Here is a 14,047-nt window from a genome sequence, read left to right on the forward strand (position 1 = left end):
ATAGACGTATTGCAAAAGCAGATACAAAAAAAGTAATTTTGTAAGAATGTGTAATAAGCCATGTAGAAAGCTAGTAGTGTACACTTGCCACAGACAGTTAGGTGCTAAAAGGAGAGCTACCTGTGCAGGGCTCCTGCTCCTGTCACTGCCTTGAAAGGTCTGTGAGCTGTAATTTTCATCGTCAGCATAACATCACCATGGACTACTAACTCAAAATTCTAAGCAAAAATAATCTAAACCTTCACTCTGAAGCTCAGCATCCTTTATTGTATACAGCATTTCTAGAATAAGATATGTGGGGTTAAAGTATTATCTCCTGGATTGCAGTGACAAAGGGCATTCTATGCTTTCTTTGGAGAAAGAGGCCATATTTGAATCTTTTCAGTCTTCTAGTATTTGTCCTTCGTTTCAGGCTTCATTTACAGAGCTATAGGAAGTTTTGTAGCAAATACCTTTTATTCACTAGGATGTGTAGCAGCTGGGCTGGCTGACAGACTTACAACTCTGCACATTTTTCAAATGTTTCCTTAACTGCTTTTCAGGAATAGCTATTTTTATGAACTTTTTGTTACTTCTAAGTTGTCGAACCTTTATGGAAATTTCTTTCCAAATGAATGCAAAACATCTCTTCACTACTTCTGCATCATTCATCCTGTCCACCCCATTTAATCTTGTGCTTATTTTCAGTTTCCCTTACCCCTCTTTATTCTGTTTGTGAAAGCTTCTTTTCCCCATCTTTTTAAGTATCATTACATTTTTTCTACCCTCCCATTTAAAAAACTTTTTTATTTATGTATGCATGCATCTTAAATTTCAATTTCCAAAAAGTTCTGCTTTTTTTTTTCATCCCATTGCTATAGTTCTTTGTAGAGGCTTTACAGTCCACAACAGTAGCAAGAATTACTTTGTGATCCTGAGAGAAGCAAGTTTGCTTCTTCCTGCTTGCAAGCCTGCAGGTTTCCTCAGTCAGTTTCCTTGGCTTCCCATGAAGAAAAACAAAAGAAGAGACAAGAACTATGTGTTCTTGCCTTGTTGCAGTATTTTATTACCCTTAAGGACAGCAATCAACTTATTGGGCATAAAATGAAAACTTTAGAACAAACAGCTTGGGTTGGTTTGGGTGGGTTTTTTTAAAGTATTTTTTATTTGGCATCACCAGTCAAGCCTTTCAAGTTGCTGAAATCTATTGCTGTCTTTGAAAAATCAGTCATCCTAAGCTGGTACAAAATCAGCTCCAACAGAGATTTTTCTTACTTTATGATTTCTCAGAAGCTTTTGAAGGTGTCACCTCAAAAGAAAGATAATAAATACTTGAATAAGTTTCTACTCTCTTCTATGAAGCAATAATAATAGATATAAATTCTGGCTTCACACATATCACAAAACAAAAGCTATGTTGAAAGAATATCAGGAGATTGAGAAATCACATCCCGTGAAGTTAGGAAACGCCAGTCAACATTATTTTAGCTTTTATGTACTTATGCATGATGATGCAATTCCTAGTTATGTGTGTCCAGCTCTTTGTTTTTAATTTTTGACAGAACAAAAAGCTCACTAAGTCAGTAATTACTGTATATTTGCTTCCTCTTTATGGCTGGGTAGGTGACCCACCATACAGACGTCTGTTGTTTTGGCTACTGCGCTGACCACTAGCAGTGATGGAGTCTCACCTTCTGTGCAAATCTGACCTTTAATCTGCAAATATACTTTACTGTAAGGAGAAATAAGAAAATTTAGCATCTTGTATCTGTTCCAGGATTTGGAATGGGATGTCTTCTTGTGTACAAGACCATTCTGTTTGTTGTCCCTAAATCTGATCCCTCCTCCTTCTATCTACTCCTGATAGTATGTCTTCATCCAACTCAACAGACTGAAGTCTATGACCTACTTCACTTACGGACCTCTGCCCAGTGTCAGGCTTCTTGTGTAGTTTGAAAAGTTCCATTCAGCCACCCTCTGAGACTGGAGGGACCTGAGCTCTGAAGAGCTGGGATTCATCTGTTTGAGGCAGTTGCCGTAGGCTCCTCTCACAGTCAAGAGAAGAAACAAGAACTTACAGGGCAGCATTTATCCATTCCAGACCTCAGGAGACAAACTGCTGCCCAGACTTCTCTAACACATTTTCTTAACACTCATTCAATCTGAATTTTATGCAAAAATGTTTCTTAGTAACATATTAACTGCCCCTCTAATTGCTGGCAGCATTTGTTTCAGATTTTCTTCTCATTTTTTTTTGAGCTGTATCTTTTTAGATCTGCTCCAATTCTTGATTTTTTCCCCATATTTATTTTACTTACTTGTTCTGCTTAGTTATCTGGATCTTGGCTTCTTTATTATATTAATTGGCGTTTCTCCTTTTTCTTTTTTTCCCAAAAGCAGTGTTTCAGCATTTAATGGTTTGACAGGTTAATGACGACAAAAAGGGATGTATTAAAGCTAATAATATTTTTCAACTTCAAAGAATTTTACTCATATTTATTAATGTAGTTTCATAATATTTAAGTCAGAATTATCACTGTTACAAAGCTAGGGGAACTGAAGAGCACACATGAAAGCCTAACCAACTTATATATTTAAGAGGTACAAACATACAGCTAGAAGCCTGATCTCTAGGAAGCAGAAGTCTGGTATTTAGGGTTTTTTCAAAGCTTGTGTTTGGTGTTGTCCAGGTTCCCCAAACTCTCTGTGTCTCTAGTAGAGTGGATTTAAAATCATTAATCATCTTCTAAAACACATAGTATTCTCGAAGTCTGCTGTAGTACTTAAAAGTGAACTACCTGAACCATTTTCTACCTAGTCTAAACCAAATTAGTACTATGCAGTAACACCTTACTGCATGTGGGCGCATTTTCTCTGAAAGTGATGTAAAATTCCTAAATGTTCTAAACTTTATAGATAATGGAAAGGAGGGAAGTTTTACAGTTGTCTGTTCAAGATGCCCCATAAAGACCTCAGCTCAAAGCACTACAGAAGACTGTGGTTCACCCCTTTACTACAACGTATTGGCATTTCTATTTGTGCATGGCATAAGCATTACTGTGCAAACACCTTTACTGATTTAATTCCAAAAATGTGCTAAATTGCTAAATATGAAAAAATTAATGTGGCCTTTAATACTGTAAAATTTTCTTAGACAGTTTATTATCCTAAACTACTCATACTAATTATAAGTAGTGCACACTAATACTGCACATAATAAAAATCTTAATTGTGTAGTTATACTCTTCAGTATACTCTATGTGACAATCCACTACTACTCTTTTACAGATGATGGAGAAAGAACGTTCTCTACATAATATTTAGTCTAAATTATTACCAACACTATCTTTAAAACAGTATCTTTGTCTACTGTGGGACGTAAAAAGAAAAAGGGGTATCTTCATCAGGTATCATAGCTTGCTTTTTTTTTTTTTTAATGTATTGTTCATTGGTTACTAAGTTCTGTTTACTTTCAATTCTAATTATAAAAACATTCCATTACTTTGCTTTTAAGAACAACTCATTCATAAGAGCCCGTAAATAGAATTGAGATTGCTGGTGCAATTCTCCATACAAATTCAAGGAAAATTTTTTCAGAATATCATAACCAAGGATGCTGAGGCAATACTCCAAGCAAAATACTATCTTCAGCAAGTCACAATGCATTATTTTTCTCAGTATTGTTTTAAAATCTGATATCCCAGCCTTACATTAACTCTGCTACAAAGTTGTTACAGTTTATCATGAAGTGAGGTTTGAGGAAAATTTATATACTCTCTACTAGAAACAACTGATCTTTTCTGTGAATACGGAAAACAGTCTATAATGGAAGGTTACATTGTCATCCAATCTCTTTTTCACAAGCAACAGATAAGTTCATCATAGTATATTATTGTATTTTTAAATGAAAACTAATAGCTGGTAAAGGCACAAACACATTTGCACATCAGAATGAATATTTTGTGTCTCTTGAAGAGGCATGTAATACATCAAGAACCACTGTATGGTAATTATGCATCATTTGTGGCTCAGAAAGGCAGTATACATACTGAATCATAGAATAGTTAGGGTTGGAAAGGACCTTAAGATCATCTAGTTCCAACCCCCCTGCCGTGGGCAGGGACACCTTACGCTAAATCATATCACCCAAGGCCTCGTCCAACCTGGTCTTGAACACTGCCAGGGATGGAGCATTCACAATTTCCCTGGGCAACCCATTCCAGTCCCTCACCACCCTAACAGGAAAGAATTTCCTCCTTATATCCAATCTAAACTTCCCCTGTTTAAGTTTTAACCTGTTACCCCTTGTCCTATCACTACAGTCTCTAATGAAGAGTCCCTCTCCAGCATCCCTATAGCCCCCTTCAGATACTGGAAGGCTGCTATGAGGTCTCCACGCAGCCTTCTCTTCTCCAGGATGAACAGCCCCAACTTCCTCAGCCTGTCGTCATACGGGAGGTGCTCCAGTCCCCTGATCATCCTTGTGGCCCTCCTCTGGACTTGTTCCAACAGTTCCATGTCCTTTTTATGTTGAGGACACCAGAACTGCTCACAATACTCCAGGTTAGGTCTCACAAGAGCAGAGTAGAGGGGCAGGATCATCTCCTTTGACCTGCTGGTCACGCTCCTTTTGATGCAGCCCAGGATACGGCTGGCTTTCTGGGCTGCAAGAGCACACTGACGGCCCATGTTCATTTTCTCATCGACCAACACCCCAAGTCCTTCTCCACAGGGCTGCTCTGAATCTCTTCTCTGCCCAACCTGTAGCTGTGCCTGGCATTGCTCTGACTCAGGTGTAGGACCTTGCACTTGGCATGGTTAAACTTCATGAGGTTGGCATCAGCCCACCTCACAAGCATGTCGAGGTCCCTCTGGATGCCATTCCTTCCCTCCACGGTATCAACCGAACCACACAGCTCGGTGTCATCGGAAAATTTGCTGAGGGCGCACTCAATCCCACTGTCCATGTCAGCAACAAAGATGTTGAACCAGACCGGTCCCAACACCGATCCCTGAGGGACACCACTCGTTACTGATCTCCACCTGGACACTGAGCCATTGACCACAACTCTTTGTGTGCGGCCGTCCAGTCAGTTCTTTATCCACCGAGTGGTCCATCCATCAAATTGATGTCTCTCCAATTTAGAGACAAGGATGTCTAGGAATAGTTTTGCTTAAGCAAAAGTCAAGACTTGTATGACTTCAAAAGGGAATTATAATTATTTAAGACCATTTGGAGCGTTCACCTTCAAATTCATTGTATTTTATAGGTTCTGAACCACAGAACAGTTCAGCTTTAGTAAGCACAGAAAGGTGAAGAATAAGTATATTTATTTTAAACAGTTCCTGTTGAAACTGTAAATTACTTTTAAATGAAATTTTCTAAAGCACAAGAACAGTTATTTCAGATACAGAACCTCCAAGTGGAACCCACGACTGAAGAACAGTATCATATCATAAATGTACCTTGGTTCTGAAATGGCTCTGAGCCAGTCTGCCTACTTTATCACCACACATTCCATTTGCAGAGATGAAATTTCTGAACTCATAAAGTTGTTTTTATGTTCAAAATAACTAATTCTAATTAATGTAAGTCAGATTTTAATGAAATCAGAGTTCAAAAAAGCCTTTTAATTTCTTTTTATTGTTTGCCTATGCTAGAAAAACAGTTTTCAGGGCCAAAGACTCAGAATATCTGCTTCTTTAGATGTAACTCTGCAGGGAGCTGCAGAAACAGATTTTCAGAAAATGGCACATATATTTTAAATATATTTTTAATTGTCAGCATACTGTGTAAGCCTACACAGTTCAAATTTCAGCATAAGGTACATATAGAGAAATGTGGATATTGGAAGGAATTACATATTCCTTGCACATTCTCCAACACTGACCCTTTCCTTTTTTCCATTTTTGGTGCCTGCGGACATTATAGCACTGCAGGCTCATGAATGTAAGCACGATAGCAAAAAGCATCAGAATTAAATGTTTCGCCAAACCCCATTTCCCCCCTTTCCCTTGCTCCCACTTTCCAGGCACTGTGCCAAGGCTGCCTCACAGATTCTTTGTTCCAGCAGTGGCTGGAGGGTCCCTGATACCCCCTTTATCCAGCAAAAGGCTATGGCACAACATAACAGCTGTGCTAAGTGCAGGCTTACAGGAGATAAGTGTCCTGGCTGAGCACACACACAAAAAAGTTTTGAAGATGGAGACAGCCCTGCATCACAGGATGACACTGAAAAAGGAGGCAGCCCCAATGCCCAATAATCCTTGAAGTCATGCAGGCAAAGTAATTTTCTTCTCCACAAGAAAATTTCTTCTCAGATGGTTAGAAGAAAAAGAGAGCTTGCTTTTTTATTTTCTGAATGTTATGTTTCCCTTCTTTTTACTCATGTATTTTACACTTGCCTTCATTCTTCTGCACCTTCTCAACTCCCTAACTCGTTTCGCCCTTCAGCCTTCCCTTAAAACCTGTATTATTCCATATCACACTTTATTTTTTCCTCTTTCATAGAATCACTGAGGTTGGAAAAGATCCTTAGTATCGAGTCCACCCAATAACCTAGCACTGCCAAGTCCACCACTAAACCATGTCCCTAAGCACGTCAACACATCTTTTAAATACCTCCAGGGATGGTGACTCCATCACTTCCCTGGGCAGATGGTTCCAATACTTTACAACACTTTTGGGGAAGAAGTTGTTCCCAATATCCAACTTAAGCCTCCCACATGCAATTTGAAGCCATTTCCTCTTGTCCTATCACTTGTAACTTGGGAAAGGAGACATACATACACCTGGGCACACTGCCGGCTCACGTTCAGACAGCGGTGCTCACCTCTGGCCCAGTGCTTGCAGGTCACTCATATCCATGCCCCAGAACTCCTGTACTTTCCAAAAACTCCTTTTTCTAACCTACCTGCCTGCCTGCAATCCCCAGTCACACTGCCCCTAACCCGCAGCATGGTTAGTCTCTTCTAGGGCCGACTGGGAGCTGATGACTAGCTGGGAAGGGAGGGCCTCACTCCCAGCACAGGGGTGCCCAGAGAGTCACCCATGTAGCACAGTGTCCCAGGGACGGCAGGAGCTGAGGCCCGGACGTAGCCGTAAGTGCAACCACTTCAGCATCGCCGGCTACCTTCCCGCCAACACCCAGCGGCGGCACTGCGCCTGCGCGCAGGCCCGAAGGGGCTCAGGCTTCCCAGCGTACACGGCCTTCCCTTGGGGTGTGACGCCAGGCAGCGTCGTCCCTGTGACGTTTGGAGGCGTGACGCAGGCACGCAGAAGGGCGCGTTCGTAAGTTCCCTTCCCCCGCGGCGGTGGGGGCCGCGTCCCGGGGTGGGTGAAGGCAGTGGTGCGGGGTGTGCCTGCACCCGCTCTGCTTACTTCCGCCCCTCGGGCGGCGGCGCGGGGCCGGGGAGGCCGCCCCGTTGGCGGCCGTGGAGTAGGCGTAGGAGGCGGTGGCGGGGCAGCGGCCGTCAGCCAGAGCGACGTGCGGAGGTGGGCGCCTCCCTCGGCCCGGCCCCCGGCGAGCCCGAGTGGGTCCCCCTCGGGGCCTGCCGCAGCTGAGGCTCCGAGGCCGTTGACTCCCCCGATCGCGGGAAAGCAGGTCCCGAGCCCGCAGGTCAGCCGCGTCCCCGGCCTGTGGAGCGTGGGTTGCCCCCTGCAACGGTGCGGGACGAGGTGCGTGCGGGGCCTGGTCGTCCCGACAGCCACAGCCGGAGTCCGAGAGCGGCGTTGCGCGGCCTGCCTGTTGGCTGCAGGGCTCGGTGGAGGCTGCTGCCGACGCTGTACGTTACGGTGCTAACGCAAACACCTGGCGCTCCTCCTGTTCAGGTGGTGCCTGCTTCTGCCAACGCAGAAGCTAGAGAGTGTGGCTGTGTCTGTCAAATGTGATGTGACAATAAAGGTCTACAGAAAGGCTATTGATTACTGATTTTTACAAGTCACCAAAATTACTTCTTTTACAGTTCGCTTCCACTTCTTGTAGTACACGTGGCCATGTAATGTACGTTATCAGGGATGCAGCAGATGCCCTCCTGTTTTGTGATGCCGAAATGTGGAAGTATGTGGCCTGTGTAAACCCCCCCTGCCAGCATGAGTCAGAGCTGTGCACAGAGAAACCTCTGAAACCTCGCTGCTGCTTCTGTAAAAGTACAAATACGATGTGCACTTCTAAGGCTCCTTAGGTTTTGGAAGGAACCCGAGAGCCAAAGGGTTTTCATTTGTTCTGTGTCTGCAGAGATGGAGCCATAGGAATAGTGATTGTGCATAACTGGTGCTGAGACCTGCTGGCCTGTGAATTAGAACCTTTTATATTGATAATTATGAAATTAAGAACATATCCCAAGTTTTCAGTGATCTGATGTGGCTGGCATTGGCAAAATAAGAAAGGAAGTGTTTGAAAGCAGCCTGAGAGAGTTTTGGAATGACTGTGGTAGTGCCTGCAGTGTGGTGGGTTTGAAACAATGCGAGCAGTTGGCTGGTTTATTTTGTCCAAAAGTCATGCTTTAATAAAAGCCTTACCTAGGTCTATGCCTGAACTAAAATGGGTGTGATACATCTTACCTTTTATTGTCAGTCTTGCATTTCACTTCATACTGTCTTGTGCTCAGTTCGTTTCTTTTCCCCAGGTTAAGGATATTTCATTGAAGCTTTTTAATGTGTGTTGAAGTCTCAGTCAACAATTTAGCCCTTAAATGCCATGTAGTTTAGAAATTATTGTCTTGAATTTGCTTGTACAGATTTATTTGAACCTGTAATACGCCACTGAAAAGTATTTTTCATATTATTATTCCATAATAAAAAGAGGAGGACAGCATAAGGTAAATACACATCTCCCTTGGGTCATGGTAGTTTCTATGTGCAGGTTTTTTGTTGTTTTTTTTTTTTTTCACAGGGCCATTTGACAACACAAATATTGAGCTGCCTTTTTTTTTTTTCTTTGTCTGTCGTTTGTAACTAACTAACTACAAAGATTGTAGTTAGTTATTTTTAGTACTAGTTTAAGTTAATTTTTAAGTTATTATTATGCAAATACATATTTTTTTCTGCTTCAGTAGCTAGAATTGGATTTTTTTCAAACTTAAAGTTTGTCAAAAACTTGAGTATGTTTAAAATACTTTTTTTGTGATGGTCTGATATGATGTTCTTAGTGTTTAAAAAAATGTGCTTGGGTAATGATAACTGGAGGATCAGAAGAAGACTAGCACTATGGTATGGTTCAGGTATTTTTAACTTTGAGGCAGGCTGTTAAAGTAATAGATTGTGGGGTAACTGAAATTTTGTAGTTCAAATGTTTTTCAAGTAATTCATGAAGGAAATACTAGTTTCCTATGTATCCTGAACTTCTCATTTGGGAGAATATCGGAACTAGCAATGGCAGTGACACCATATGGTGAGGTATTTCTGACTTTCTCACGTGAAACTTCAGATATATGTAGTGAATGTCATGTTCTTGATGTACAGGTTCAGTGGTGCTGCATGAGACGAAAGCAGTGTTCTTCATCTGTGACTTGTGGTGTTTCAGGGATTTTTATGTGCAGAGGTAATACTTGATTTGTGGAAGTAGTTTAATATTTTAAATGTCTGTATGAAGCTGGTGATGGTTTCATGTATTTATTTGTACCTAATGAGGTAGGTGTTGTTCGGTCAAATGCTGAAAGTACATTTATTTGGAACTGGCTGAAAATATTACTGCTGTTGCAATAATAGAAACTTACAGAGTTTTAAAAGTATGTGGTAAAATCAGGAATGTGTGAACTTTATCATTTATTTTAGCAATATTTATTCAGATATTTATTATTGCAATTTGTAATCTCAAGTACTGTTAATGTATGGTGAGCCTCAGAGGAGATGTCATTGTACTGAGGGTAAACATGTTTTAGTAGAATTCTTTTTTATTTACCATTTTCTAAAATGTATGCCTGTGCTTTTTGTTTAATATGATTTTTAGTCTTTTGCTTAATACATATCCTGAGATACTGCAACTAACTGTTTTTTGTTCTCCTTTTAATAGGAATTAAGATGGATGAAATACTTTCTTTGCCATAGCAGCAGCAGGATGCATAAGGTGGGTATGTTGAAAGAATATGGTTTATATCTTCAGAGAATGTTTTAATTTTTGATTCTTTGTCTGAACACAAAGAAATTACATATGATAAGCTTGGGGTTCTTCCCAGTGGTAGATACAGGTAGTTTACTTGCTTTCAATTGTGGTAAACTGCTACATGTTCAGTGCAGGTTACATTAGTAGATGCAGAGAGCCTTAGGTATCTGATATGCTTTAACTTTGTATCCTTTAATGGAAATGTTTCCATGTGTTCTTTCCCTAAGGTTTGTATGCTGTTGCTTTTGTAAAACTGGACCGAGGAATTACCGCAGTGTTTCAGAACCTGTTTTCAGGATTCTGGTTAAATGTAGTCAAGGAAGGAAAAGATTCAGTTGCCATCTAGGTGCTTCCCTTATATAGAGAGTTTTTGTCTTTATGTTTGAGTTGCTGATTGTTGGTTGGTTTGTTTTAAATTCTGTAGAGTCATACAGGGTATATTCCAGTGGGGGTATATTCCAATGGAATGTTGAAACAATGAAACGGTATTTTCAGAATTTCCAAGAAAGATATTAGTGTTCAGCAGCAGTAGGAGATGTTTTATGCTCATCCTCATTTGCAGTCAAGATTTTGTCCTTATTTGCTTAGACTTATTGCTTCATGTTATCATTGTAATTCACTTACAGAGATCCATAACATGTTTTTACATAAAAAGATCTTTTTAAACAAAATTTAAAACATGCATTTTAAAAGATGCATTTTTACAAGACTAACATTGGCAGATAAGAGAGCAGCAGTATTTGAATAATAATTTGGCACTTTCTCATGAAGTGTATTTACACATTCTTACCAAAGTTGAATGAAATGCAAACTACTTCACAATGTAACGATTAAAAATAGTATGTAGACATTTAATGATATTTTTTTTAACTTTGAAAACAAAAAGTTGTGATAAATTTTTTGATTCCATGTTTTTTCTTGCTGGTGTAACAAAAAGGTTCTTACCCTCAGCTTAAAATGGCATTTGGAGAATGCTTTCTTCTTTGTATTGTGTTGACTCTCTATTACTACTGGTCTTGTCACCTTTCATGAAAACACACAGAAGAGCTGGCTAGAAGTCATGCTGTTCTTCATGTCATATTTGCTACTTAAGTGTGTTTGACTTATAGTGCTATATTTGCAGGTACTGGTTTGTCCTTAATAAGCTGATTAAACCTAGTTTAGGTAGTATTCAAGCATTATTTATTTAAAGGACTGATTTAATGGGTATTTATAGTGTAATTAAATGTTGTAGGAAATGTTATCACAGTTGTAGAGTCATACATCTTAATCTGATAATTCTTCCTAGTTAATATCAAAAATGTAATCAAAACACCATGAACCTAACTGTAGTGGAACTGTACTTTGTGTGTATGAAACAAGGATGCCAAACTGCATAAATTAAGGAGAATCTATCTTTGGTTTGTCACTTCAGTCTTTTACCACTTTACCACTTTAGTCCTCACCTAAACTGTGAACTATTCTTGTTATCATTGATTCTTTCTTGCGTATTTTTGAAGGGTATACAGTACTGAAAGCTTTGCCTGAAGCTAGCCTGATAGCTGGTGTCCTGATACCAAACAGGCTCAGTATTGAGCTGTCAGTATACTTTCAACTATTGATTAAATGGAAAAGAAAGAATATAATAGGTAGCTTGATGCATCTTTCAGACTTGTAATGCATTGCAGTTAATTCATTTGTGGTTAAGCTGTTTTTTAGAAAAAACAAAAAGCTTTTTTTGTTTTTGCAGCATGTTGAGGGCTTTTTTCATGGGATCATATAAAGAGTAAAATTATGCAGTACTGAGTAATTAATATATTTATATATTTATTAAAGTGGGACTTTTAGAGGCTGCTATATGATATTAATTTCTGTGTATGTGTCCAGTCATTTAGTTCTGTGGCTTAGCCCTTTATTGTTCTTCTTTGGCTATTTTTTTTTTTTTTTTCCCCCAGAAAGTCTAAGGCCAGGATTGTTGGTTTAGAGAAAGTACCATGGTTAATGCCAAGAAGAGGTCATGTGCTGAGATGAGCTTTGAAGCTGGATTTATCCCAGCCCTGTTGAAGTATCTCCATCACAGGAAGTCACTGAAGAAGCTGGAAGGTAGGAGTATTCTTACAGTTTGCTAGAAGATCCAAGTGCAAAAGAGGTGGAAAGGCAGCACATAAAATTTATTTGATAGATATAGGAGTAGTGGGGGAAAGAAACTACTCCTGCCAGACCTACTAGGACCTATCACTGAAATCGGTTTGGGATATTAGGTGCCTTTTGGGTTATAGTTTCATGGAGAATTTTTGCTGTTTGAGTTTGGCTGACAGATGAGTCAGAGCAAAGTTTCCGTACTCAGTCTACCACGTGAAGCCCTTTGTTATCAGTAACTGCAGGTTGAACTAACTGTAGGAAGTATTTAATGGCTTTACCTGTCCCAAAAAACAAAAATCAAAGCAAACAACCCCCTAAAGGTGGCTTGTCTTACTTCTTGGTGCATTATTCATCTGTTGTAAGGCACAGTTGCAAGGGACTCTACTCTTCTAAGAACTTTCCCTAGGGACAGTGTTCTGAAAATGATGCATAGTGACAAATTACAGCTTAGACCACTGTAACTTCTGTTGTACCCATACTTCTTTACCACTTCACTTTTCTTATATATATGTTTGTGGTTCTTTTGTATGAACCATAGAAAACAGGGATGGGCACTGCACCAGCCACCAAGAAGGGGAAAAATGACTGCTACTGCTGAACCCAGGACAGATGTTCTTGTTACTGACATGTAGTTTTGAATATACGTTAGTCTTCTGTGTGCCAGATTTTCAATAGTAATGATACAAAGTTTAATTTTGGTTGGGTTTTTATCTGTCATTGGCTGGTTAGCCTCCCAGAGTGAAGTTATAGTCTGCCAGTTTTCTGTGAGTGCCTGGGATCTCAGATTTATATCTGGCTGATGTTTCAATCAAGTAGTGCTACGTACACCAAGACATGAGATTCTGGCAGTTCTTGGTCTTGCTCGGCTCAAAACAGGGTGGTAAAGAAATAAGGTGGATACATGTTTTTATGAAGCAAGGCCGCAAAGTTTAAATATCTAGCATGATTCACTGCTAATTATAGCCACCATCTTAAAGGTGAAAGTATGCAAACCCTCAAAATGCTGTTAGGGAATAAAAAAGGATCAGTCTCTAAAAACCTGCATCGTTCTGTTGTGTATGTGAGAGTACTTTGTGTATGATGAATCAAATGCTTTGAAGTTATCAGAATACTAATAAAATGTCCTAGATTGGTAATATTAATGTTCAGTGGGTTTTTTTCAGCTTTTGTTATCAACATGTTTTGAGGCTTTACTGACGAAGAAAAGCAGATTGATGTTGGATTTAGAAAGAAGGGACTGTTGCGTATTACAGGACTGAAATTGAAACCACCCAAATGCCTTCAGCTGTTTTTTGTTATTTTCACAAATAGTTTATTCTTTTATCAGAGTGTTTAAGGACAGAGAGTTGGGTCAGTCACTCTATTATGTTTTTCCCTAAATGGCAGTGTTAAACTTTACAATACTGTTCATGACTGGGAAAAAAACAAACCCCAAACCTTAGACTTTTGATTCTCTTGGGTTTTTTAGCTTCCAGAGAAGAATAACAATAGGCAGGTGTGATTTCAGATTTTGAATTGCACCTTTTTCTTGGGAACTCTTGTCTAGTTTTGCCTGGATATGTACCCTTTAAGGGTTAATGTAATATCTGCCATATTTTAGGATATTTTAGTAGGTTAATTCAGGGATGTTGCGTGTTTTTCGTAGTTCTGGTAGGGTAGGTGGATGTAGAATGTTCTTGTCTTCTCATGTGTTATGTTTTCTATTTAAGCCCTAATTTTTCAAAGGGCAGGTTTGCTGTATTACATTACAGACTTGTTCTTGCACCAAAGCATACTTTATGCCTCACTGAAGGCCTGAAAGTGAAAAGTCCACATACCTGCAGTTTAGGGCAATTACCTTTGCT

General features: G+C 39.7%; 1 protein-coding gene across 4 annotated transcripts in view; it reads left to right on the forward strand.

The window, feature by feature from the left end:
• The first annotated feature begins 7,182 nt into the window (after nucleotides 1-7,182).
• Nucleotides 7,183-14,047, forward strand: part of ZNF438 (zinc finger protein 438) — a 51,771-nt gene continuing 44,906 nt past the window's right edge. The window contains exons 1-2 of one of the 4 annotated variants that reach the window (XM_061468092.1): nucleotides 7,183-7,270; nucleotides 9,993-10,046. The gene's annotated coding sequence lies outside the window, so the exon portion shown is untranslated. Of the gene's footprint in view, nucleotides 7,271-9,021; nucleotides 9,522-9,992; nucleotides 10,047-14,047 lie in introns of those variants that run through there. The other 3 variants (XM_061468096.1, XM_061468095.1, XM_061468097.1) reach the window with 3 other exon arrangements.

The sequence above is a fragment of the Pezoporus flaviventris genome, unplaced genomic scaffold (assembly GCF_033815535.1).
Source record: "Pezoporus flaviventris isolate CSIRO_AGI_PZ_B2104156 unplaced genomic scaffold, CSIRO_AGI_Pfla_v1 ptg000047l, whole genome shotgun sequence".
Lineage (NCBI taxonomy): Eukaryota > Metazoa > Chordata > Aves > Psittaciformes > Psittacidae > Pezoporus > Pezoporus flaviventris.